Genomic DNA, 25,826 nt, shown 5'->3' with positions numbered 1-25,826 from the left:
GATAATTTTATTTTTAGTTTTTGAGGAATTTCCATACTGTCTTCCATAGTGGCTGCACCAGTTTTCATTCCCATCAACAGTGTCACCAACATTTGGCGTTTCTTATGTTTTTGATTTTAGTCATTCTGACAGGTGTGAGATGATATCTTGTTATGGATGTGTTTTGCCTTTCCTTGATAATGAGTAGTGTTGAACATCTTTTAATGTATCTGTTGGCTGTCTGTATGTCTTCTTTAGAGAAATGTCTGTTCATGTCTTCTGACCTTTTTGATTGGGTTATTTCCTTTTTGATGATGAGTTGTATCAATTCTTTATATATTTTGGCTACTAACCCTTTATCAGATATGTCATTTGTAAATACCTTCTCCCATTCAGTCTTTTGGTTTTGTTTGTTTCTTTTGCTATGCAGAAGTTTTGTTTTTTTGTTTTTTGTTTTTTAATTGTGATGTAGTCTCAATAGTTTATTTTTGTTATTTCCCTTGCCTCAGGAGACATAGCTAGAAAAATGTTGCTAAGGCCATTGTCAGAGAAATTACTGCCTATGCTCTCTTCTAGGGTTTTTATGATTTCAGTTCTAACATTTAGGTCTTTAATCCATTTTGAGTTTATTTTTTTATATAGTGTAAGAAAGTGGCCCAGTTCATTCTTTTGCATGTAACTGTCCAGTTTTCCCAGGACCAACTATTGAAGAGACTGTTTCACCCTTGTCTTTTTCCCTCTTGCCTCCTTTGTTGAAGATTAATTGACCATATAATTGTGGACTTATTTCTGGGCTCTCTGTTCTCTTCCATTGATCTCTGTGGGGTTTTTTTGGTTTGTTTTTGTTTTTGTTTTTTGTTATTCCTAGGTATTTTATTATTTTGGGTATAATCGTAAATGGGATTGTATTTTTCATTTCTCTTGCTGCTACTTCATTATTAGTGTACAGAAATGCAGTGGATTTCTGTACATGGATTTTGTATTATGTGACTTTACTGAATTCATTTATCAGTTCTAGGGGTTTTTTGGTGAAATCTTAGGGTTTTATGTATACAGTGTCATGTCATCTGCAAATAGTGAAAGTTTAATTCTTCCTTACCAGTTTGGATGTCTTTTATTCCTTTTTCTTGCCTGACTGCTATCTCTAGGACTTCCAGTACTATATTGAATAAAGGTGGTGAGAGTGGACATCCATGTGTTGTGGACATCCTGATCTTAGGGGGAAAGCTCTTGGTTTTTCACCACTGAGTATGATGTAGGCTGTGGGTTTTTCAGAAATAGCCTTTATTATGTTGAGAAGTGTTTCCTCTATCCCTCTTTTGAGGATTTTTATCATGAATGGATATTGTATTTTGTCAAATGCTTTTTTTTTTGCATCTATTGCTATAACATATTGTTTTTATCCTTCCTCTTGCTGATGTGATGTATCACACTGATTGATTTGCAAATATTGAACCATCCTTGCATTCCAGGAATAAATCCCACTTAATTGTGGTAAATGATTTTTTAAATATTGTTGGATTCAATTTGCTAACATTTTGTTGAGGATTTATTCATCTGTGTTCATCAGAGAATTGGCATGTAGTTCTCTTTTTTGTTGTGTCTTTATCTGGTTTTGGTATCAGGGTGATTGATGCAGCGTTCATAGAATGAATTAGAGGTTTTCTTCCTGTTCTGTTTCTTGGAATAGTTTAGGAAAAATAGATATTAGCTCTTATTTAAATGTTTGGTAGAATTTGGGGCACCTGGCTGGCTCAGTTGGTTCAGCATCCAACTCTTGGTTTCAGCTCAGGTCATGATCTCACAGTTCATGAGTTCAAGCCCCACATCAAGCTCTGCACTGACAGTGATTCTCTATCTCCCTCTCTCTCTCTGCCCCTCCCCTGCTCATTCTCTCGTTCTCTCTCTCTCTCTCTCTCTCCCTCTCTCTCTCTCTCTCCTTCAAAATAAATAAACTTAAAAAAATTTGTTTGGTAGAATTCACCTGTGAAGCCATCTGGTCCTGTACTTTTATTTGTTGAGAGTTTTTGATTACTGATTCATTTTCTTTGCTGGTAATCGGTTCAAAGTTTCTATTCCTGCTTCAGTTTTGGTAGGTTATACATTTCTAGGAATTTACCATTTCTTCTTCTTGTCTAATTTGTTGGCATATCGTTTTTTATAATCTCAAAATTGTTTGTATTTCTGTGCTTTTGGTTATTTCTCTTTTCTCATCTGTGATTTTATTTGAGTCCTCCCATCTCACCTTTTGTTGAGTCTGGTTAAAGGAGTATCAATTTTGTTGATCTTCCTCTCCAGCTCCTGGTTTCACTGATCTGATCTATTGTGTTTTAGTTTTCATTTCATTTGTTTTTGCTTAATCTTTATCCTTCCTTCTACCAGCTTTGGATTTTGTTTGTTCTTCTATTTCTAGCTTTTTAAGTGTAATAATAGGTTGTTTGAGATTCTTCTTCTTTTTGTAGACCTGTATTGCTATTGGACTGTTTTTTTCATTTTCATTTGTTTCCATGTATTTTTAAATTTCTACTTTGATTTCTTGGTTTATCCATTTACTATTTAGTAGCATGTTATTTAACCTCCATGTATTTGTGTTCTTTCCAGATTTTTTTTTCTTGTGATTGATTTCTAGTTTCATAGCATTGTGGTCAGAAAAGATTCATGGAATGACTTTGATCTTTTTGAATTTGTTGAGATTTGTTCTACAGGCTAACATGTGATCTATTCTGCAGAACGGTCCATATGCACTTGAAAAGACTGTGTATTCTTCTTTTTTAGGATGTAATGTTCTGAATATATCTGTTAAATCCATCTGATGTAATGTATTACTCAAAGCCACTGTCTGCTTGATGATTTTCTGTTTCAATAATCTGTCCATTAATGTAAGTGAGATATTCAAGTGTCCTGCTATTGTAGTACTAATATTAATTCCATTATGTTCATTATTTGTTATTAACTAATTTAAGTATTTGTGTGCTTTCATGTTGGGTACATAAATATTTACAATTGTTGTATCTTGCTGGATTTGCCTCTGAATAATTATATAGTGTCCTTATTTGTCTCTTGTTACAGTCTTTGTTTTAAATTCTAGTTTGATACAAGAATTGCTACTCTAGGTTTCTTTTCACTTCTATTTACATGATACATGCTTACAGTGTTCAGGTTGTTTTCTGGATTATCTACACTGATGTGAATGATTTTTATCCATGGGATGAGTTGAGCTCACAGTCCTTCTACTCTTCCATATTCCCCAGAAGTCCTCTGTTCTATTTTTAAAGCAGCTTTACTGAGATAAAGTTCATATCCCATAAAATACATCCATCTCAGGTGTACAGTGAATGGCTTTTAGTATGTTTGCAGAGTTCGGCATCCCTCACCATAAACAATTTTAGGGCATTTTCATCACCCCTAAAAGAAACCACATAGCCCTAATCTATCATACCTCCCCCCAACCATTGCATTCCCTGCTATCCTAAGCTACAATTAACCTACCCTCATTCTGTAGATTTGTGGATTCTAGACATTTTATATAAATGGAATCATAGGTGATGTGATCTTTTCTGGTTGGCATTTCACTAAGCACGTTTTCAAGGTTCACCCATGTTTTAACATGTTAGAACTCGTCCCTTTTTATTGCCAAATAATATTCCTTCATGTTGATTTACTACATTTTATTTATCCATTGCTCAGTATATTTGTCTTCTTCCTACTTTTTACCATGATAGATGTGCTACTATGAACACTGTATATACATTTTTGAATGGCCATGTTTTCATTTCTCTTGGATATAGACCTAAGAGTGGGGTTTCTGGGCCATATGGTAACTCTATATTCAGCCTTTTGAGGAATTGCCAGACACCTTCACTATGCAGCGGCACAATTTTACATTCCACAAGCAATGTATCAGAGTTCACTTTCTCCACGTCCTTGTCAACACTTACTACTATCTCTTTTTTAGTGTAGCCATTCTAGTGCATATAAATGGCATTTTATGATGATGTTGACTTTCATTCCCCTGATAGCTAGTACTGTTTAACATCTTCTCATTTGCTTATTGGCCGTTTGTGCATCTTCTTTGGGGGGATTTTCTATTCAAATTCTTCACTCCTATTTTAATTGCATTAGTTGCCTTTCTGTTATTGAGGGGTTGTAAGCATTCTTTATATATTTTAGACACAAGTCTCTTAGATATATAATATGTAAATATGTTTTCCATTCTATGGGCTGTCTTTGTTCTTTCTCAATGGTATCCATTGATGTACAAAAGTATTTAATTTTATGAAGCCGATTCATTCTTTCTTTTGTCATTTGTGCTTAGAGAAGATTTTGTCTAACCCAACATCTGGAAATTTACTTGTATGTTTTCTTCTAGGTGTTTTATAGTTTTGAGCTCTTAGGTTTATGTCTATGATCCACTCTGAGTTGATATTTGTGTGTGGTGTGGGGGAGAAATCCAACTTCATTATTTTGCATGTGAGTATCCAGGTGTCTCAACACTATTTGCTGAAAAGATAGTTCTTCTGCAGGTTGTCTTGGCATTTCAATGAAAATCATACATGTGGAAGTCTACTTCCAGACTCTAACTTCTATTCCGTCGACCTAAATGTCTATCCTAATAACAGCGCCATGTTATCTTGATTACTGTGATTTTGCAGTAATTTCTGAAATAAGGAAGTGGAAGTTTTCCAACTTTGTTTTTTTTTAAATGGTTTGGCTATGCTGTGTCCTGGCATTTCCATATAAATTGTAGGTTGTTTTAAATATAACCTCTGTTTTAAATATTCCTCTTCCAGGAATTAGTATATTCCCTGGGTATAGTTTGCCTTCAGCTTTAAAGCCACTTCATGTGGAGTCTTGTTTGTTTGGGTTTTTTTTTTTTTTTGTCATAATTTTGTTGATATCCCCAAGACCACCTATCAAAGAGTGAAGAAAACGTTAGGAGATAAACTACTATTTTATGATTCTTTCCTTAAATTTTTTTTTCATTTCATTCTCTCCTCTTTCTCTGAAATTTGTGGCCTGGAGTTGTCCCATTTTGTTTAATTCCTACCAGTTTTGTTTTCCCTGAGTTTTAAAGGTTTGTTAATTATTTATTGGAGTTGGGAAATTCTGTATCTACTGTCACGGTAACTTCTCCCGGGAAGTTTGAAGCCAAAATTTAAAGTAGAATATTTTGGCTAGTATTTGCAGAAATGTTAAGATTTTTTTTTATATGGAAAGCAAAAGCATAGGCTTTTTTCCCCCTCCCAGTAGAAGACAATCTGATAGGAAGAGCTTGGTGGCAGAGTTCTTCACTAGTGATTGACATAGGGCCCATCCAGGTTGTGCCACTGACTCTGCCACTGTGTCCCTAGGAACAGAGACATCTACGTTCTAAATACACTGTTTCAGCATCTATTACATTCCAAGCATTTTACCACTGGGGATTCCTTGTTAAAGCAAAGCAAATTTGAACCCTCAAGGAGCTTGCAATCCAAAGAATTGAACATTCCTATAAAATAGAAATTAAAATGTAGAGTTTCACTGTTTCTAAATCGGCCTTGAGCTCACTTTCCCAACTTAAAAGGAGAGGCTTGATTAAATGGCTGAATGGTACAATACCATTAGCTTTAATATTCTTAGATCCTCAAGGACAAGAATCAGAACAAACAAGCTATTGATGAGAAAACAAAAACCAAACAACAGAAAAATAAAACCTCTCCATCATGGAGAACTTAGCTAAAGAAAACATAGAGTTGAGGGGCGCCTGGGTGGCGCAGTCGGTTAAGCGTCCGACTTCAGCCAGGTCACGATCTCGCGGTCCGTGAGTTTGAGCCCCGCGTCAGGCTCTGGGCTGATGGCTCGGAGCCTGGAGCCTGTTTCCGATTCTGTGTCTCCCTCTCTCTGCACCTCCCCTGTTCATGCTCTGTCTCTCTCTGTCCCAAAAATAAAATAAAAAACGTTGAAAAAAAATTTAAAAAAAAAAAAAAAAAAAAAGAAAACATAGAGTTGATAGGTTTGCACTTAAAACACTTCAGAAAGAATGGGAAGCCTGTCAGCATATTATGTGTCCATACTTTACTAAATTGTTAAGTCCTTAAGTTACTCAATAGGACAGTAGAAAATCTGATGTCCTTGGGCTCTATACTGCGTGGTCTCTTGGCGACTTATTTGAAGGAACTTTTCATTGCTTCCTCCGTGTACTAAATTTTTCAGTTTTAAAATTACCGAGCTTCATCCTGTATTCTGTAATTTTCAGTTCTGTAATCACAAAGAGAAAATATTACAGTGGTTTAATGTGACAGGTAGACAAATAGTGAAAGGGATTTTGTTAAATCTTCTTCTAATTCAGGGACAAAGAGCACATTAAGAATCATTGTTCTTGTTCCCAAATTTTCTCATGCCCAAATGGCTGATCATTGAATTCCAAGAGGAGAGGGACGGGAGATTTGACTGGGGCCCCCTTCTTTTCCCTGTGCAAAAGCTACAGCTAAAAAAAAATGTAAAGAGATTTGAACACTCAGCAAGGATATCAGGAGCCTGTTCAAACCTTGTTTCTGAAGCTTCTTCACCTTCAAATGATTTATGTATCCCACACACAGTTCATTAGAACTTCTCTTAAAGATGAAGAGAAATAGCAAATAACAGTACCTACCCTCTATAACCAGAAACTCTCAACTCTTTTCAGGAGGTAGTACACAGGGAATGAAGTATTAGCTACATAGGCCTAGCTTGCTGGTCTCAAGTGCTATGCATATGAGTTAAATACCAAGATGCTTTTCTATAGAAGCTAATAACTAACTTATTCTTGTGTGTATACACACACACACACACACACACACACACACACAATTTATTCACTATAATATTGCTAGCAGAAGACCGGAAATAACTCTGATGTCAATCAATAGAGAAAACGTTAAATTATGTTGTAGTCATACAATGACATTCTATGCAGCTGATTAAAAAAGTTGAAACCTCTGTGTGTGTGTGTGTGTGTGTGTGTGCGCGCGCGTGTGGTCAAGGCAATTGTGAGTTTGAATTTAAAGAATGTCTAAGTCATTTCCTGTATGAGCAAAGAAAATATTTTATAAATTTCCTAAAGTAACATAAACTACCCTCCATTGTGACTCCTGAGCTTTGGACCAGTATTTCAGTTCTTCGTTAGTATGCCCATCTCTTGGACACTCGATCTTTGTTCCCAACTCCTCCTTATCTGAGGCAGCACTGTAACTGGGGAAGTGATGTTCAGAGCTTCAGGAGACAGCACTAATTCTAAATTCAGTTTCCAGAAGTAAAATGGATTTAAAAGGTTGGCGTCACTATTGGTAATTCCCAGGGTGGCCCAGCTGGCTCGGAAACGCCTAGGACTGGCCTGTACCTGAAAAGTCTGCTGACACACAAGCATTGTCATCACCGCTCACCTTTGTTGAGTTCCTGTCCTGTACTAGTTGCTTTTTTAAAACTTTTTTAGTTTATTTATTTGAGAGAGAGAGAGAGAGAGAGTGAGAGAGTGGAAGGGGCAGAGAGAAGGAAAGAGAGAATGCCAAGCAGGCTCCACACTGCCAGCACAGAGCCCGATACAGGGCTTGAGCCCATGAACCACCAGACCATGACTTGAGCCGAAACCAAGAGTTGGATGCTTAACCACCCAGGTGCCCCTTAAAAAAATTTTTTTAAGTTTATTTATTTGAGAGAGAGAGAGAGAGGTACCGGTTGCTTTATATTCATTAATTCGTTTATCTCTCACCATAACCGCATGAGGTAGGTGCTGTTATTGTCCTCATGTTAAAGATAAGATTTAGGAAAAGTAGGTGACTTATTCAGGAATACACAGCCAGTAAGGGGTTGAGCCAGAACTGAAATACAGGCGCTCTGACTCCAGAAATCTTGCATCGTTCACTAGCTGAAGATTCTGTCCAAAGCTCAGTTTCAGCCCAGGATGCTACTATTCAAAGTGCTCGTGGTTTAAAGAAATCTAGGCTTTTACTGGCCCAGATCCTCGCTCCAGCATGGTGTGGCGATGCAACAACCTGGCACAGGAATTTGGCTCAGAAATGCCTTTCACTCTACGTAGGACTCTCTGGCTTCCACTGAATGCTTTTGAGCTGGCCTACTTGGAAATGTTTTACTAAAGCATCATTAAATGATTGCACGCAGTCATATACTCTGGGCACCTAATAGCAGCGAAAACACACCCACCTGCAAACATTTCAAAAGGCTTCATGATTCCTTTTTCTGCATCCTCACCACTAGCCAAAAAAGCGATTCACTGTTTGCCACAAAAGACTCACGCTCTTCTCGGCCCTCTGCTCAGACTCATCTAGTGCCCGTCTAAATGTCGCCCATCCTTCACGGCTCAAAAAGTACGCAAGCTTTCGCAGTGTTCCTAAGTAGAAATGACAGTTCTGTATTTTCGTTGCGACATTTGTCATTCATTACCCTCTTCATCTCAGAGCTATTTTATCCCTTCTTTATTTCTCACCCCTGGCCATAAATGCATGTTTTTCATACCAGATTTAGTCTTCTGTACCCCACAGTGCCTTGTCCATAGTAGAAATTCAGCAAACTTTTTTTTTTAATAAAGAATGAATGAGGGTGTTGAGGTGCCATGATACAGGGCAATGCCAGCAAATTTTGAGGGAGAGATTGATAGAAGGAAGCATTCATGTAACAATTGACAAATTTGGCGTTGTGTCCATAAAGCAGGTGCTATTACTCAGAGAACATGATATTTTCATGCAGCATCACCAAACGCATATGCAACTCCCCTAACAGATCTTTGTAGACTCCAACTATCATACTCCATCCTGATAGAGGTGTACAGGGATATGACAAAAAAGACAATGAAATCACCATGGGATATTTAGGATAAAATACCTGCCTTCACACGTGGACGTGCTTTGGAAGTTACACAGGGAAGGGAACACAGAGAGGAGATTCCTCCACTAATTTCACTTTCTATTTTGAGAGACCGTTCCCAGATGTTCTTCCCTATCAGAGGCTTTGGTAAATCCTACTTGGAGCATATGGCGGAATAATTTAACTCTGACTTGAGGGGTCTCCCAGTACCTCTAAGCCTTACTTGGACTCCTTCATAGTTGCGGGAGATGGTGCAGATTGGGCTGTCATTCAGGACTTCAGCCTCTCAGCGCTCATTAATTGTTCTCTAGTAGCTGAATCTCAGCCTCCTTTTTCTGAACACCTGAACCTTGAGTGACCACAGGCAATAGCTCCTTTGGCACAGACATCGTGTAAAGGTCTGTAAGGCAGAATAGAAATGTATATATTTATAATTGGGGATGACCTCTTCTCGCCCCTGTGCAGAGCATGTATTTCCTGATACTGAGGTAGCAGAAGGCCAAGATACTTATCAAAGACTGCTTGGTGGCTTTCAAATTGGATCAAGGGAAGAGAAGTGATGTATATGAGCGTCCTCAAAGTGTTGGGAAAGTTGACTGCAACATTCTTGCTGCACTGAGAGAGCACTTCCCCAGTGAGTTCTCTGGGTTCATTTCTGCTTCCACAGCTATAGTCCCACTGACAGACTTACTTCTGCTCTTCTAGACTGACCGCTCTCTTCCCACTGGCACATCCTCTCCATAAATGATACTGACACTATTTTTATATCCCAGTTGCCATGGTTGGGGGAGATATCCTCATGGAGCGCTCTACATAATGTCACCTTCCTGGTCAAGAATGCTGGCTGCCACAGCACGCTACAGAATCTATCTGCCATGGAGTGCCCAATTATCTCCCCTTCTTCTGCCTTTTTGGGTAATAGTGTGCCACTCAGTGTCAAACAAGTCTATTTTTACAACTCCCTTAAATTTTTACTATGAGTTTCAACTTCTTTTCTTCCTTCATACACTTCTCCGGGTCTGAAATAAACTATTCTCCTTTGTTTGCTCAGAAGCTTCCTTTTCCTTCTTCAGAGAGCTCTCAGAATCTCCATTCTTAAGCTCTCCCAATTAAAGAAAGCAATGTTTCTTTTCTTCATTTTTTTCTAGCAACTAATTTCCATATTGCAAATAATCATTCAGGTCTGAAATATACACACAAAACTTTTCTAATTTGTGCCCTTGCTGGGATGTCCATATTTCGACAGACAAGAGATAATAAAAGATTTCAAATATACCAAATTTTGCATGAAACTCTTAGCTCTTTGTCTGGACACTCTGTGTTGGTTCACTCAAACTCCCTTGTGTCTTCCCTCTGTTTGGGAAAGAAGGTTAAGAAGCTAAAAGTTACACTTTCCACCCTTTTCTGAATGCCAGGATTCTGGACTGATGTAATCATGAGAAATTTGAAAGGGCGAGGTGAGCAGAGTCCATCTTCCTGAAGGTTTTGGATGGTGCTTCCAGCAAGTTCATGGAAATATGAAGTCCCTCCAGCACCAGCCAGTGTCGGGATTTTGGGCATTAAGAGGCAGTGATGACAGAGGGATCAGTTTTAGCTTCTTCCAGCAAACTTCCAGGTGACCTCAGAGATCAGAGTTCTATTTTCTCTTCACTGTGTGTTGTTTTGTGTGTTTCCAAGAGGTAAACCTGGGCTTACCCTTTTACATATCTTCCAAACATCAAACTTACCGTATTAGCTGCCTTTCTGCTTCACATATCTGGAGTTGTTTCTGGTTCGGGCAGCAAACCCTGCCTGACACATTTTGCCCATCTCAGCAATTTCAGCTCGTCACACCATACGGTGTGATCAGGACACCAGTCAGACCCTGTCACCCTCTTCCGTGTTTCTTCGCTTTGAGTGTGTCCGTTCCTCGTAACCATGTCCCACACCCTTCTTCTCATCTCCTCCCTGACCCCATTCTTGCACCCCAGGCTTCAGTGTCCTCCGTAGCTTCCTTCAGCCACTGGAGCCAAGTTAACTATTTCTCGTGCAACCGGTACACCTTTCTGTTGCTGAACTTGTTGCCTCACATGCAGGCTTCCGTCTCGTCTTCTCGAGAGTTAGTTCCTTGAACTCTGGCACCTTTACGCCGTTTGCTCTCAATCATCTCAGAAACAAAAAATAATTACTCAATAAAATTTTGAATGAGTAAATGGAAATGATCCATGGCTGCCCATTGACTTTATATCATTCCCGTCTCCTTCATATGTGATAGACTCTGCAGCTGCGTGTAAATAATAGCGGCTGGTGGATGACAGTGGGTCCAGCGATGGATGAAGTAGAGCATTAAGACTTCTCACCCTCCTAAATTGCATTTACGTATGTTTTATGGCTGTTTGCAAGCTGATTTACCCCATCCAACGTGTTTACATTTGAATAGGGTCTGATGTGTAGCTTAAATTCTCAGAGGGGAAATGGCCAATCTGTTTAGCTTATTTGATATAGATAACCGCGTGTGAGTCCTTCAAACAAATAACTGGGGGACGATCATTTAAATACTCACGGTAAGTGAAACATTCTCGTGAGAGGCTTTTCCATTCTGTGCTTGAACGCAGAAGTATCCATATTTGTTTCTTCATGTGTGTGAAGAACATGCTCTTGAGCTCACTACCTGGGGCAAAATTATAGCAGATGGCAATTATACCGCTTCAGAAACCTGGTATTGCTTTTTATTGGGATTAATATATGAATGCAGCATGGGAATTTTATCACATAGCTTCTGTTAATACTGAAATGTGCTGCTAAATTTCAGCATAAAATTTTACTTTCTACTAACTTTCTCCTTCTATCTGATCATTTTCCTTTAAAGCACCCCGTATGCACTGATGGAAATGCCAAAGCAAAGAATGTATAAAAGTTAATTTGTCTTTGTTTTAATAGAATTGGAGAGAATTTAGTTTTTGACAGCATTTACTTTTAACTTTTAAAAAAAAGTAGGATCTTTTTATTAGAAGACATGTTATTCCAAAGAAACATTAAGTAATTTTTAACTGAAAATTATAGCCACTATTTCAGGCTTTTATGTTTTCTTTATATCACACCCAAAGTCAAAAGTCAGTAATGAGTACAAAATATTTATTGGAAATGAAAGTATAAAATAGGGCCATAATGGAATACTGACAGATTTTATATTGTTTTCATAACCATTGCTAAGCTCCCTGGAGAAATATATACTCCCTCCAGGAGAAAACACACACTAACTGTGTTTTTGTAAATGTGTTATTTTCACATGAAGTGCATTCCAAGCTGCTTTTACCAACCAGAAACCTTTGCATCTTTGACAGTGAAGGTTAGAATTGGCCCAGAATTGGCCCAGTTATTAGACAGTAATCCCAGTGTCACCATCAGCTTGCACAGGGAATCTTGGTGCTTTTATGTTAACTAAACATCTACTAACTATAGAAGTTTCTTTCATGATTTTAATATTAAGTGAATTGAAAATACTTTATATTGATTTAAATTTAAACATTTAAAAGGCTCATCGTTGTTGTGGCTACTCTGAAGGAATAAGATGAATTTTCACACAAAGTTTAATTGGTTTGGATGTCAAGGCTAATGACCTACGTAGCAACAGGGTCAAAAGCTTTACTTTTCACATAATGAGACATTTTGGGGAAAGCAAGGAGAACTTCCCAAGTAGGCCCCCAAATAACTAAGGAGAGCAAGAAGGGAAATGTGTTAGGGTTATTTATTTATTCATTCATTCATTCATACACACACACACACTCGGGTGATTATAGAGTGCGCACTGAGGTGGAGATTCCCTAGTGTGCTATGAACTTCCTGTTGTTGCCAAAGGAGAGAGCACCCAGATTTTCTTATCAGTTTGCCCATAGGAGGGAGATATAGGGTGGAGGGAGAGGGTAGGCTTAACAGTTGTCAGCAAAGAATCTTTAACACAGTCATGCTTGGGACTGTCTCCATTTACTTATACCGAGCTCCCTTGGGGAATTCACAATGGTTTGCATCCTACAACCTGACCAGCATGGCACCATGAACATGAGCTTGGGATATAGACATGCTGAATCCACCTACTAGTGCTGTTGCTTTTTTGTTTTATTTTGTTTTGCTGGTCACATGACTATAGTGAACAGTAAATGAAAATAAATGAATGCACAAAGTCAGATGCACAATAGTCAATAAGTCAATATTACTATGTTCTGCCTGAGGTTTACTCCAACGTTGAATCCTCTGGCATTTATGGCAATTTGGGTGCTCTTGTTTCAAAGCAAATACAAATAAATTTTAATCTCTGCCAGAGATCAACAAAGTTGGATACTGGTGAAAATGGTAAGGACAGATTTTAATCAGCAATAACTACTTTAACTACTGCCATAGGGGAAAGAGTCCAGCGTGAACGAAACTCAAGTTTGATTTAAATGGAGGTAAACGGGTGTTTTAAAGGGAAAGTGAGGGAATAAGAAGGGTGACATGGAGTTTTAGCAGAGTGAGAGAAGCAAGCAATTATAAAAAGCAGGAAGGGGGACTCATTCATGTCAAACCCATCTGGGTTTGTTAACGTGCACTTATCAAAGTTGGGCTCCTACCCTCCCCCAGGGACAGGGAAACAAAAGCCCTATCTTCAGGTACTAGCTGAAGCAAACAGTAAATTCTTTTGGCAGCCTTGGATTTTCCCTGGCAGGTACTTCGAGGGGGGCTGGAGTCATCCTAGGGATGTGGCCTCTAGCCATTAGAGGTAATGTTAGTGTTAGTTCCACTCCTCATGGGACAAGATTGAGGCCTAGTGGAGAAGAGGGTTTAAAGGATCCTGCCTAAGTTTGGTCAAGGAGAGAATCTTTGTCACCTGAAAAAGGAATATTAGAGAAATGGTTCTTGCAAGTTTTATATGAAATTTAAAAACTGTTAAAATTGTTGGCCAACATAAAGTTTAAAAGTCTGTTTAGAGGTAAAAATCTCAGCATATGGAGTCATTCACATTAATATGAGGTTGAAAACATGCATGAGATTTCTTTGTTTTGAGAAAGTTGTATGAAGACAATTAAATCATCTTTATTTTGAAGTGATGATAGATTGACAGGAAGTTGCCACGAAAGGTACAGGAGGTACGCAGTCCCCCCCCCCCCCAGTGGTGACATCTGACACAATTATGGCACAATATCAAACCCAGGAAACTGATACTGGCCCAATCCACAGAGCTTATTTCAAATTTGTGAGTTTTATTCTTGTGTGTAGGAAAGTTAGCGTTCTAATTCCACAGTGATAGGCTGCCTCTAAAATGCAGGACCCATTGGCTCATACCATACTTGGGCATGTGCCGATGACTGAGCCTGTTTCTAGTACCTTTAATTCTGCCATTGCTGTACCCTAGGCTCAACCTTCTCTCTCATCCTTTTGTCTCATTTTGCTTTCATATTTATTTTGACAAAATTTCAGACACTTACAAAAGTTGTAAGAATTGCACAAGGAATTCCCATATACCTTTAACCCTGGTTCCTCAAACATTCATATGTTACCACATTTGCTTTATCTGTCCCTCCTTCTACCTCTTCCTCTATCTGCGTGCGCGCACGCGCGCACACACACACACACACACACACACACACACACACACATTGTACTCATGTCCTCCTAAATACGTTCGTGTTTATTTCAAAGCAAGGACATTATTTTTTTTTCTAATCCCAAGCACAACTGTCAAAACCAGGAACTGAACACTGATGCAGGATTATACGCTTTACAGACCTTGTTGAGATTTTGCCAATGTCCCAGTATCCTATACAGCACATACATTCAGGTGCCATGTTTCTTTGGTTTCCTTTAATCTTGAACACTTCCGTTTTCCTTTGTCTTCTGTGACATTGACAGTTTTGAAGAGTACAGGCCAGTTATTTGGTAGAATATCTGTCAATTTAGGTATGCCTTCTATTTCCTCGTGATTAGATTCAGGTTATGCATTTTTAGCAAAACATACCACATGAGTAATATTATGTTCTTCTCAATGCTTCATATCAGGGAGGCAAAAGAAGTTTATTTGTTCCCTTATGGGTTATATTAATTTTGATCATGTGGTCAAGGTTGTTTAGAGAAGTCTATTCAATTTAGTTACTATTTTCTTGTTTGTATTTACTAGGCTTGTGAGGACATAACCTGTCTCTCTTCCTCTTCCCTCAATCCTTTAAATTTCAACTCAAATAGTCCTTTCTCTACCTGACTTAGCCTCCACTATATACCTAAATTACTAAGCACTTAACTTTATTATACTGTTTGTTGTATTGAAAAGTATTTTTTTTCCCTTTAGTAACTAGTAGTTTAGAAATCTTAGTCATCAGAGACATGATTTTACTCATCATTGCATATTCTAGAAAAACAGGGTTTCAACCAGTATTAATTGAGCAAGTTGGTAAATGAACTGGTGAATTCCAGGAGGCAGAATTAAGTATTATTAATTAATTAATAATTAAGAGGTATTATCTTTTCCATTTTATAAAGAATACTGAAGGTCAGCATAGTATGATTAAATTAGGAAAGCAAGCTCTTAATGAGCTGTTCATTATGTAACCATGGGTATTACTGAGCTCATTTCCTTTGATTCCAAGAGGCTACTTTAACTTACTGTATCCAAAGAGCCGAAAAGGCAACAGACTTTTTTTTTTTTTTTTACATCTAGGTTCATAATCCCGATTGTGGCTGTTGATCATACACAGGGTATAAGTTAGCCAGTGCAAGGGTAACGCTATGAAACAAGCTACACACAACTTAGTGGCCTGCAGTGGTGATCACTTTCCTCTCTCACATGTTTGTGGGGTATCTGGAAGTCAACCCACCTAGACTGAGCTCAGCTCAGCACTGAATCCAACTCGTTCAGTTGGATTCAGTGACATTCCATTTAGCTTTCATTCTCCTTGGACCAGCAGACTCTCTCCCAAACCAGAAGAATTGGGGCTGGCCAAAACATGCAATGTTTCCCGAGGCTCATGTGCAGAAGAGCGCACTGTAAATGACTTCCATCTACTGACTTTTTGCCAAAGCCACTTGTAGAGCCACGCCTAGCTTCATTACAGCAGACACATACACTAGGTCTCTAGTCAGATGGCAGGAGGTGTGGATCCAAGAGGAGCAAAACTTTAAGAGGAATAATGAGAACAATAGTGCAATTACCAAAGGAATACAAACCTAGGGATGGATATAAGCAAGCTTTGTGTTGAGGAGGGACACAAGAAGATGGCAAATCATGTGAGAGATCCACCTGAATGCCTGTGTGCAAGCATGCTTCCCTGTGTTCTAGCTGAGTCCATGTTCTCGCTTAGATTTAGAGGTCTTGGATTTCCTGGTGACTACACATGTGTGCAGCCTAAGGCTTTAGACATTTTGATGTTGACCATATGCCCACCGTAATTTACAGAGTTGTAGTGAGGATAAAAAGTCACACAGGAGAGAAAACTGAAAAGTTACAAGTACTGTACCAATGTCTTACTGTTATTACTACTCTTTTGCTCTTCAGATATAAATTGCTCTCCAGACAGTATGATGATACCCATTTCCAGAAGAGTAGAAGTTACCCCCAGAGTAGAGACCCATCAAGGTTTATTGGACAGAAATAAATGAATTCTTCTACTTACGGAATTCCAAGAAAGAACACAGAAAATGCCCTGGATGTCAGGTAATTTTTCAACAATTAGAAAAGAGAAAAATGAAGAAACTTCCAAAAGCAAAGCATCTTTCCCTGTAGTTTCCATTTCTAAACAATATTTAAAGCTGAATTCTTAAACATATATTTGCTGAGTGCTCTTTGGAAAACAAATTGTATCTCTATAAACCATGCAATCAAATAAAAAGCATGATAGGCTCAGGTAAAGTTCACTAAGGGTCTCTGCCTGCTTCACAAAGAGCAGGCAAAAAAGTATTTTCCTCAGGTTCACTCTGCTTCGATCATTGAAGCCGTAACTACAGAAGTCATGGGTCTGCTTTCATGGTTCTGTGGGTCTTTTTGGCAACAGAAAACAAATGTTTAAGTCTTGAATATGAGAATGCAAAATCACTGCTTTGTTCTGTCATCCAGTCATGACCGGTCTTTACATGAAAACAAAAGATACAACCAAACAATCATTTGCGAGGTTTGTTTTATCAAGAAAAAAAATAAAGAACAGCCATTCTTAGTTTTAAACAGAGAATGTGTAAAGAAACTATTTACTCTGATAGATAAAAGGAAAAAGATTACATGGAGCCACATGGATGCCTCTATAGATCACAAACTCGAGAAATGTGTTTACTACCTTCATAATCTCATTTACCCCCAAATAAAAATGTGTACATTCCAGAGCCTTCAAATTACAGATTTGTTTTCTGTAGTGCCAACATTCCATTCTACTTATTAGCAGCCATCCTTTTTCTTATCTAGTTTCCTTGTTCTCTTCTCAGTGGAGTGACCGTGTAAAGGATAAAAGGCTCAGAGTTTCTAAGCAGCTTCTCTGAATAGACTGGTCTCCGGCAGAACTAAATGTGCCTAAATTTGACATTCACAGACACTATTTTTGAATAGCTCTCTTAATTCTCCTCTCCCTCTCAAACTTAAATGTTTTCAATAGGTACCATAAGCACATGTTCAAGACTGGCTTGAAACATTTTCCTAGATTCCATTTTGGTGATTTGCATTTTACGACAAATATATCTTACACAAATATAATGCCTACGAGTGTGAAGCATGCCAGTCCTTCTCTATTACATCTCAGACTTCTCACCTGTCTGAAAGTCAATACTGATACCAATCATGTTAAGCACATACTTAGTTCTCCTCCAAAGGCAAATACACCTCTGGAGAAAATGCAGAATGGAGAACACTCTGTGTGTTTGCTGTTGTAGAGAATGAAATACCTGGGCTTGTAGGGCTACCTTAGATCTCAGAAAGCTTGTCTTTCTTTCTTTAAGTTCCATGTCATTTGCAACGCGGGTCTTTCAGATGACAGGCTTTGCAGAAATAACAAGAATGCCATAAGGCTTGGTTTAAGAACTAAGTTTGCACTGACACTTTATCTGCGTCCTTCCTTCCTTCCTTCCTCCCTCCCTCCCTCCCTCCCTCCCTGTTTCTTTTCCTCCTATATTTAATTATAAGATTTGTTTTACCAAATCATTGATTTGTTATATTCCTTGTTGAGTTTATATTTGGTTTACAAAGAGATTTTAAATTTCTCATCACAAAATAAGGGAGACAGGGAGGGAGAGAGAGAGAATGAATCTTGAGTGTTCATCTAAGTCATTTTCCAGGATGGTATTACATGATTTCATTTTGTCTGTTCACATTGCCTTTTCTGTGTAGCATCTTTAAAATGGCCGTGTATTTCTTGTTTGCTGGTATAATTCTTACAAAGTCAATCTACATGTAGTATGGATTTTATTTCAAAGTTTCGGATATTATAATCACGTTTTCAAATGTAAAAATTGTAGGCTTACTATTTCCTTTATTGTAAAAAACAGAATTTGCCATTTTAACCATTTTTTTTTCAACGTTTTTTATTTATTTTTGGGACAGAGAGAGACATAGCATGAACTGGGGAAGGGGCAGAGAGAGAGGGAGACACAGAATCGGAAACGGCTCCAGGCTCTGAGCCATCAGCCCAGAGCCTGAAACGGGGCTCGAACTCACGGACCGCGAGATCGTGACCTGGCTGAAGTCGGACGCTTAACCGACTGCGCCACCCAGGCGCCCCCATTTTAACCATTTTTAAGTGCCTACAGTTCAGGAGTGTTCAGTATATTCATATGTTTGTGAAAGAGATCTCCAGAACTTTTTCATCTTGCCAACTCTATACCAATTAGACAATTCCTCTTTTCCCTCTCCCTGTAGCCCCAGGTAACCACCATGTTATTTTCTGTTTCTAAGAATTCGACTCCTTTAAATACCTCCTATCAATAGAATTGCACAGTATTTGTCTTGTGCGACTGTCATATTTCACTCAGCATAATGTCCTCGAGGTTCAATCCTGTTGTAGCATATGTCAGAATGTCTTTCCTTTTTAAAACTGAGTAATATTCCGTTGTGTGTATATGCCACATTTTGTTTATCCATTCCTCCGTTGATGGACACTTGAATTGCTTCCACTTCTTGTCTTTTATGAGTAATGTTCCTGTGCACATGGGTGTACATACATGGACTATCTCTTACAAAGAACAGAACTCTATGATAGGAACGTTAAAATGTTCACTCATCAGAATGAAAGCTTAGGGGTATCTTAGATTCTGCAATACACAGTAAAGAAATATTTTCAATTAAATGCCCTGCCCAGAAACTCGTAATGGAGAGTAACAGATATAATTAGAATTAAAAATGTATAAATTAAAACTATCTTTCACTAAGGCCTTAGTTACTTACTTACTTGGCTCAGGGTGTTCTTACAACCTAAAAAGGAAATGTATATGAGGGAGGTACATATTAAGGATTCCTGGGGTACCTTCCTTCCCCACAGAGGGCAAAAGCGAAGTTCCACTAATACAGTCAGAGGAGGGGTCTGTTTGCTCTTGGTGGCCTCCTAATAATGACTGTTACACAATCACAGTGCCTTTCTGATCGCCAAATTGCCAAGAATCGCTCTAGGAACCTGGACCTTTGTTGCAGCTCCTGAATTATCCATAAAATCTCCTTTTCCATTGCTATCCATGACCAGTGACTGAACTTAAGGAGTTCACAATAAAAAGGGTAAGCAAAGGGTTGGCTTAAATCTTATTCGAAGTGACACTCACACCTGCTTGACAACATCATGATAAATGTTTATACAGTGATTATATGACTTCCACACTACAGCTGACCCTGGAAAAACAGGAGTTTGAACTACGTGGATCTAATATGCAGAATTTTTACAGTGTAGTACTGTAAATGTATGTTCTCTTCCTTATGATTTTCTTAACATCTTTTCTCTAGCTTACTGTATTGTAAGAATCGAGTATGTAATACATATAACACAAAAAATAGGTGCTCATCAACTACTTATGTTACTGGTAAGGCTTCCGGTCAACAGTAAACTATTAATAGTTAAGTTCTGGGGGAGCTAAAACCTATATAAGGATTTTTGAATGGCATGTAGTTAGTGCCCCTAACTCTTACATTGGTCACTGGTCAACTGTGTATTATAATAATTAGTTTATTGGTTTCCTCTTTTAGACCATGAGCTCCTTAGGAACAGAGTCTATGCTTTATTCAGCTAGGTATCCACATGTAATATTACCACTATTTACCCATAAGTTGTACTAATAAGATACAAAATGTGAAAGAAATTTCAAAACCATTGAAGTTTTCTAAAGGGCAAGGGACTTTAGCGTGTGCTTATTTTATTATTTGCTGATATATGAGGAGGTTCAGATCTGTCTAGTCAGAAAATAGGAATAGATTCCACTGTAAATAAGTTTGCCTTTATATGACCGAGGAAGCAAATTTCTGACGCTCATTAAGAAAAAAGTGTGCATCGGGGCGCCTGGGTGGCGCAGTCGGTTAAGCGTCCGACTTCAGCCAGGTCACGATCTCGCGGTCTGTGAGTTCGAGCCCCGCGTCAGGCTCTGGGCTGATGGCTCGGAGCCTGGAGCCTGTTTCTGATTCTGTGTGTCCCTCTCTCTCTGCTCCTCCCCCGTTCATGCTCTGTCTCTCTCTGTCCCAAAAATAAATAAAAAAAAAAACGTTGAAAAAAAAAAAAAATTTTTAAAAAAAAAGAAAAAAGTGTGCATCATTAGTAAAAACAAATGACTCTTGGGCCCTTCAAACATTATTTTGACCCACATAAGCAACATGAATATACCTAATTATAATAAATCATATAGCTTGTGAAGTGCTTTAGATATGATAGAAAAGTGATATTACCAGGAAGCTTTTTTTTTGATGTCTCCTATTTCAATTTTTGTATGTATTAAAACTTTCATACAAATTAACTCATTAATTGAGAATTTTCATTGGTATGTGTGGTTAACAGAAAAAATAAAAATTATTTCCTTGATCCTCCCTTTGGATAATAATCCAAGCTATTAGAATCTCATTTACTCTCCTGGAGCAGTATCACCAGGGAGCCACGCTTTCTGACAGGAGAAAATCCTGTCTTTACTGGGAATGCTACAACTACTGTGTCATAAATCAAGAAGCTCTAATGGGCTGGGGGAAGGGAAGGTGCTATAAGGAAACATAATTAAACCACTCTTTGAAGGCAGTGTATGAAGGTAACCGAATCCATTTATCCCTTCCATGAACTTCACTCTTATGTGTGTTTGCTAAGGCTGTATCAGAAAACCAATTACGGATGTAGCTTCTGCAGTTTGCTTGCTATCACTGAGGAGCAGCTAATGTCCTATAAACACTACTCTGTTATCTCATTAATTGAAGAAACTCAAGTCAAAAGGGAAGTGTGTTTACTTTCATGGTAATTAAAAGAAATATCTACAAGGCTGGGGACTCAATATCAACCTGCTTGCCTTTCAGAAAAAAGTGAATGACCTTAAATTTCTATTTAGCGTTAAGGTATATATACATTCTCACCAAGAAGTTCTGAAAGGATCAAGTGAAATGTGTCAGATAAAGGTTTGTCCTGTAAAGATTTATAATGGAAGGAAATATTGTCTAGAATATAAAAGAAATATTTATATCCTTAGACAAAGGACTTCAAACCCGTAGCCAAGAAACATACAAGCAGTCTAGCAAATGTTCTAAAGGTAGAAATGAAAGCTCATGAGCAATTCAGGAACAAATAGAGTAAGAGAAAAGAAACTACTTCTCATCTAGAGTTAGCTGGAAAGACTTTGAGATTAGATGCAATTTTAAGAGCTTGATAGGTAATGAGGGTATTTGAACTGGTGGTTTCTATGCAATACATAATTTATTCTAGAAAAATACAGAGACTCTAAAAGTTTAGACTGCAGAGAGATTCTTAGAAAATAAACACTCAAAACACTCAACCGAATTTTCTCCAAGAATAAATTATGCCCTGAAGCATTGCAGCAATAATTTACTTGAATGGTCTGAACTAATGAATGTGTTTCTTATAGTACCCAAACCATGAGTGAAAAGAAAATGTGATTATTTATACATCAAAGCACTTTTGGTGTAAATTACCAACAACCAAAATATAGCATATGATTACAACTTAGCTTAACAGCTTTTTCAGTGTCTGCATTAGAATCCCAACTGTCTCCATAGAAAGGACTTTCTGGGTCAATTTACTTTCAAGTCGCAATCTCATTAAAGATGCTTTAAATGGGCAAGTCTGTCTTAATTTTCTCAAATCATTTTTAATAAGTTGTTTACGAAAGCAAGGAACTAATGGATTTCCCCACTTTTACCTCTTGTATAATCCGAACAAGAATATCTAAAAACAATAAAATACAGAGAACTTCTGAATGGATAATTTGGGGTGGTGTTCAGTCTGTGTTTAATGGAATATCTTTAATGTTTTCTTCAAATCCTTATGAGAATCTAAAGTGACATTCTGAGGCAGTCAAAGTACACGGTAAGTAACCAGCAAGAATTTAAACACAAAGTTAGGATAATAAAAATGGTCACATAGCATTCGTATGAATTTGGTAAATGACTGTATTGTCAAGAAGAAATCCTTGCTTAGCATAACTCAGTCTAGCTTGCAAGATGATGCTTTAGAATGTCAGGAGTTTGCTGAATGCTTATAAGAACTACTTGGATAATTCTCTTCTCCTATGATATAATAACTTAAGTCAACTCTTGGAGTTATGTAAAAACTGAGAAAAGTAGGCAGTGATATGGGAATTGGTCTAATTTCTGTGATGTAATATTTCTTTCTTGGCTCCTTTTCCTTCCCTCAGAAAATAATTCACAAAGAGTAAGTCTTGGATCCTTTTCAATTAAACCAGGTTTCAGACCTGCTTAGAAAATACAGAAAATATCCCAATAAATCATGTACTGTATGCTTTTATTTTCACAATTAATATCTCTAGTTACACAAGAAAAAAATAGTTAGAGGGAAATCAAGTGCTTAAATGTACAACACGACAGGGATCCAGCTGGGTTTCTAAAACAAAATCTTACCCTTTGATTTATTCCTCTATTGTGAATACTTTGGCCTGTCTCAGATTGCCCTTTTAAAATATAAATCCTCCTGGGATTGGGTTATATGTTAGTATATGAAACCCTTTCCTTCTGGACAGCATCTCTATGAAGAGGGCCTTAGTTCATTTCACAGTTTCAAACAGGGAGATGTAAACCCCAACTGAGTACTGAGATTTAAACCCTATCTTCTGACTCCTAAAACTGGATTTTTACCACTCTACCGGTCTTAATGCCTTAATGCCTTAAATGGGAATTATTTAAAGAAGTGGGAATTTTAATGGAGGGGTTGACATGATGGATTTGGACTTTGTGCTATTTTCAACCCTTATCAAAGCAAAAACTATATAGCCCAATTCAATTAAGATTTATAAGGTATATCCTCTGCTCAGGGCAGTGTGCTCAGTGCTGAAAGTTATGTACAGATGGGAAGATTAAGTCCCTGTCTTCAAATAATTTATGTTTAGCATGAAAAAAGAAAATAGGATTATATTCAACCAGTCTATGACTACCCAATATGTGTAGGCAAGCACTGTATCTTGTCTTCTATAAGTGTCGTTAGGAAAATGTGAAGCGCTATATGGGGCAGGAACAAAGGAAAGAATCCTATCCCAATGCAGGGGTCAGCTAGGAAGGAGCCTGATATAATTACAGTGACTGAGAGAGACAAGACATGTAAGCCGTGGAAAGGAGTCACAAACAGATTTTCTTTGCTAAAGAGAAATAGAACTCTTCTCTTGGTATCTCTGTTTCCGGTACAAGTAGGCTTTGTGTGGCAAAGTCTCTTTACCCGGAGACAATGTTAATGGTGATGACAAAGGAAAGACTGGGTAGAGTATGAGACCATTGACTTAAGCCCCAGGTAACGAAGCAGACGGGAAGAAGCAGGAGCCCACTGATGTTTAACGATCACCGGAAGGGGAGAAGCCACGACCCGTGGTTTCCTCCTCTCCCTGCCATCAGGCCATGTGCTTCTGAAATCTTCCCTGCAAACCTTCCTTCTCTCCTGCCCCCTCCAGCAAGATTCATCAACCTGAAGTTCAGCATATTTTAGAACTGACTTATTGGAATGGAGGATGGAGTTCATGGAAAACAAAAGGGAGATTGTTTTTGGACTACCTGGCCCTTGCCAGTGTGTTGAAAGGACTCCCTGAGGCATGAGGAGAAATAAGACAGGACAAGAAAATAACCCAAGGGGAAAAGGGTGAGAAATAAGCTTAGAAAGGTATATATGCCTTAGGGGAAGAGACTGCAGAGTGACCTGGTTTGGGAAGGAAAAGAAGAGAAAAGTTGGCAAGCCCAGGACAGTAGGAGTTTCCACCTGTGAGCAAGAAAGAATACCTTTCTGGTTTGTTGTACTCTTCAAAATACACAGGAAATGAGCAGCAGTTTTTAAAGCTGTCCTCAGGAGTGTCTCCTTATAAGTTTCTTATACATAGGTTTTTCTCACTTGGAGATGGTCCCACTACACGCATGGAACATGGAATATCTCAGACCCGTTCAGGATGCTGTAACAAAATTCTACAGAGAGTATCTTATAAACAACAAAATGTACTTGTCACAGTTCTGGAGGCTGGGCATCTGAGATCAGGGTGCCTGAATGGTTGCAGATTCTTCTGGGTTGCAGACTTCTCATTATGTTTCACATGCTCTCTGGGGTGTCTTTAATAAAGGTACCAGTCTTGATCATGAAGACTGTTTTCATGACCTAAATCACCTCCCAAATGTCCCATCTCCTCATAACATCACTTTGGGCATTGGGAATTAGATACACAAACTTTGGAGGAATGCAAACATTCAAACCATAGCATAAAAGAACTCACAAAAGATGATTCCCCCCCGCCCCCAGCCAAGGATGATTTTCATTGCTTTAAAATAATTCATGTAACTTCATAATGGAATAAAGGATATAGGGAAATTGTGATTGAGAAGACAAGAAGTGAACTATTTGAAAATCTCAAGGGATTCTAATTCTTTCAGTTCAATATAGAATTTATCAATAATTATACTTGCTAAGGAAGGTAGCATTTTGAGTTCCCACCAAGTGACAAACATTTTGCACTGTTGGGTGATTTTATTAAGTTTTCTAAAAAACTAGAAATTAAGCAATGTTATTCTCGTACGACATTGAAGAAATGGGTCTCTGAGAGCTGACATAGTAATTAGAAGAATCAAGCTTTGAATCCCACATTGTCTGATACCTAAGGTTTCTGCATGTTTATACTTTCAAGGTAGCAAACTCAAAGGTCTACAGGATTCAGTCAAAAAGTGTGAGAGTTAGAGTTGGCAATTCTGAAGTTGTGGGGGGATAGAGATTACAGAGCTGTACCTACCTAATAGTATAAAAGATTTTTTTTAAACATTAAGCATGCCCCCAAAAGGATAGTAGGGGATAGATTTGCCCTGAAGGTCACCAGTTTGTGACTGCATCATAATAAACTACTTCATTAATTTCATTGCTTTAATATAGACATGGCCTTAAAGTAATTTTCACTTGGGTTTAAAATCTGTGTCTCAAATAAAAGTCTGTGTTTACCTCCTCTTTATAATAAAAAGTAAGTGCTTTATCCTTTGCGGAAAAGGAGCTTTACAAAACAGGAAAATATGCCAGTGGTGTTCAGATTATTTTTTCCACTAATATTCTTGCTAATATGTCATAAGAAACAGTGGCTGCATTTGAGTTTGGCAGAATGCCACAAGGAAACACAATACTGAATGCCTGACGTTTAAAATTTCTGCATGAACATTCAGGATAACCACCACTCAGTACTATAAGTCATGATAGACATGTAGCAGTTGCGTCAGTTTGAAACCTTATATTTGTGCTGACATTATCATTGCCCTGGGACAATCCATGGATTTCAGATAGAGAATAAAGAATCACCACTGCATTAGAAAAACACAAATGTTAGTTCAAAGACGGGGGAGGGAAAGATGTGGATGAGGAGACAAATGTGTGATAAGA

This window comes from Neofelis nebulosa, chromosome 3 (assembly GCF_028018385.1).
Source record: "Neofelis nebulosa isolate mNeoNeb1 chromosome 3, mNeoNeb1.pri, whole genome shotgun sequence".
Taxonomy (NCBI): domain Eukaryota; kingdom Metazoa; phylum Chordata; class Mammalia; order Carnivora; family Felidae; genus Neofelis; species Neofelis nebulosa.
This window is presented reverse-complemented; position numbering follows the sequence as displayed.